This window comes from Rhineura floridana, chromosome 22 (assembly GCF_030035675.1).
Source record: "Rhineura floridana isolate rRhiFlo1 chromosome 22, rRhiFlo1.hap2, whole genome shotgun sequence".
NCBI classification, from domain to species: Eukaryota; Metazoa; Chordata; class Lepidosauria; order Squamata; family Rhineuridae; genus Rhineura; species Rhineura floridana.
In genome coordinates, this window is record NC_084501.1 from 14,657,525 (window position 1) to 14,660,257 (window position 2,733).

At 47.1% G+C, this 2,733-nt stretch overlaps 1 long non-coding RNA gene across 1 annotated transcript; it reads right to left on the reverse strand.

Annotated features, from left to right (window-relative positions):
- Positions 1–409: 409 nt before the first annotated feature.
- Positions 410–2,506, reverse strand: LOC133375063 (uncharacterized). Its single transcript, XR_009760056.1, has 2 exons — positions 2,346–2,506; positions 410–1,546 (listed from the first exon to the last, which is right to left on the reverse strand). It is a non-coding gene; the product is annotated as an uncharacterized LOC133375063 (long non-coding RNA).
- Between the last annotated feature and the right edge of the window lie 227 nt (positions 2,507–2,733).

The following is a 2,733-nucleotide window of genomic DNA, read 5'->3' on the forward strand; positions in this document are numbered from 1 at the left end:
GCCCACTAACCTCCTAGCTCTCCGTTTGGTAGCCAGTATGGCTGTAATGAGCATGTGATGTGGGCTTCTCCATTTCAAGTATGTCTTTAGAGAAAGCCATGTGCATTGTCAAAGTTTGGGCCAGAGTTGGATCTGTTTCCTGTCTCCTGAGCATTCATTCTATTTTATTGTTGATTTTAATATTTGAGAGTGGGCAGCAGGGCCACATTTGGCTTTCCCATCCATCTCATATTAATGGAACCTGCGTGTACAAGAGAAGTACATCTCTAACAACCAGATGACAGGGACAAATGTTTGGTGGCCAGATGTGGTACCCTGGTGCTTCTCTGGGACATCTATCAGGTAATGAATAAGATGGGCCTTTGGTCTAGTCCAATATTCTTCGAAATAAGAAGCAAACACAGCAGGGTTTTTTTTTCAATGCATGCAGATATGCTTTAATGAATGAAACAGAGAGCACATGAAAATAGCAAATGTATTCAAGGGTAGTCCTGGGTTTAGGAGGACAGCTGCAGCCTCAAAAGCTTGGGTGTCCTTCAGAATAGTCAGAAAGAGACAGAAACGCACATACAAGAAAAATATATTATTTCATTTGTTTACAGGTTTCTAACCCATTCTGATGACCTGAAATGAAGCCCAAGTGGAAAAGAAAAAGTGCAAGAAGTCAAAGCAGCAGATCGACAATTTAGCATAAAGCGTAGATGGACACAAGCATCAGGAATGCTGAGCAGCCGCATATCCCATTGATGGAGATGTGGAGTGAGGAAGCTCAGCGTTCATGACACCAAGGCCCGGGACAATGACATCAGCCGTGAATCCGTATTGTGGTTTTCCAGGTATCCTTTTTTCAAAAGTGAATCCCCAGTTCCTGTGACCATTGACTTGGAGCTTAACAGGGATAACAGGTGACCTTGCCGGGATAGTAGCACACCCCAGAATAGTTTCCCCCATTGCCTCCCCCATTGCCTCCTCCATTGTTTCTCCCATTGCCTCTCCCATTGTTACCCCCATTGTTTCCACCATTGTTTCCCCCGTTGTTTCCTCCGTTGCCTCCCCCGTTTCCTCCATTGCCTCCCCCGTTGTTTCCTCCGTTGCCTCCCACTGACAGACAGGCGGAATATCCTCCCACACGGGTCGGTTCACTGCTGGCGACGAGCATTGGTCCTGGGATGACCACACAAGCAGGAGCTGGCTGGATGATCACTTCAGATGGTGGGAGCTGAGTGATGCAACCACAGCTGGCCCCAGGGACTATGCCGAGGCTAGCAGATGGTACCATGCCACCAGCGCCACCATTGCCTCCATTGCTGCCAGAGCCACCTCCTGATGATCTGCCCCCTGATGATCTGCCCCCTGATGAGCTTCCACCTGATGAGCTGTCACAGCCCAGTGAGCCCAGAGCCCCGACTGGGTAGCGGATACAAGTTGGGGGTGGGGGTGGGGGGCAGACTGGGATAGGGCAGACTGGGACAGGGCAGGGCTGTGGGCAGGGCTGTGGGCAGCATGGGTAGTAGCAGCAGGACATCTTGGAGTGATGGAGCTGGGTCTGAAATGGCATGTTGGGGGAAAAGGTTAGTTTGTAATAGTGGAAGAAGTTTCTTTATTATTCATTTCTTTTATAGTATTTTTGACATATAGCACCCTTTCTCACAAAACATGACAGCAGCAAAAAAACATTTTTAAAAGAGTACAATACAATTCTCGAAATGAGTGGCTCCTCAACTGGCATGTTAAACAGCTGCATAGAGGCTGTCAGCATTATAAAGTATCCAAGGGGCACGTGGAAGTCAAAAGCGAGAGGATTCCTGCTGAATCTCTGGTGGAAGAGATTGGACTGGTGACACAAAATGTCCGAATTTTGGCTGAGGCCAGTTGGGGCTCTGGGAGACAGGCAACACAGGATTCCCAGTGGAGTTCACTAGCTCCTATGTCAATGGAGCAGTGAATCCACTCCAGGTTTTCGTTTGAACTTGAAAGGATCAATCCAAGGTGAGGAACCTAGTTTGGGAATAGGGTTCAGCACCTTGGACAACTCCTTGAAAGTTTGGAATGAAAGTCAGAGCGCAGTCACTGCCCCAATGGCATCTGAGCCACCTGTCACCAGTGCATGCAGAGACCATAACTGCACTCAGTCAAGGAGGGGGGAGTCATTTGATGCAGTTCTCATTCAAAGGCAAATCTCTGAACATAAAAAAATGGAAAAATAAGAAATGGAGAGAAACAGAAATGGACAGATTCAACAGCCCCTACTCTCAGATGTAGCCGCATCACCAGCCCCAATGTCAGGTCTTTGACTCTTGCTTCCACCCATACATACGGATTGAGAATGAAGGAAATGAACTTACCAAGACCAAGTGGTAGAAGGCAGGAGGAGGGTGCTTGCATCTGTGGGATCTGTGTTATGCACCGTCTCCTTTTATATAGTCTCTCAGGAAGGGATTGGCCTCTGGATCATTGCTGAGCATCACATTTCCTGCATATATCAAAGATACCTTTTCCTTTGTTGTTTTCTAAGGATGTGAGGATATTACAGGTTGGATATATATTATACACTGCTGCACCCTTTCATTTCAAACATTATAGGGCTTGCCTCTGTCTAATTTTACACGAGTCAGATCACAAGGATGGGTTCTTGCATTAATTCGTGGTGTGCTGGTATGGGCAAGTATCAACCATGTTTCTTGAACCCATAAAACATTGGAAGACCCTTAGTTCACACCCTGTTCTGCCATC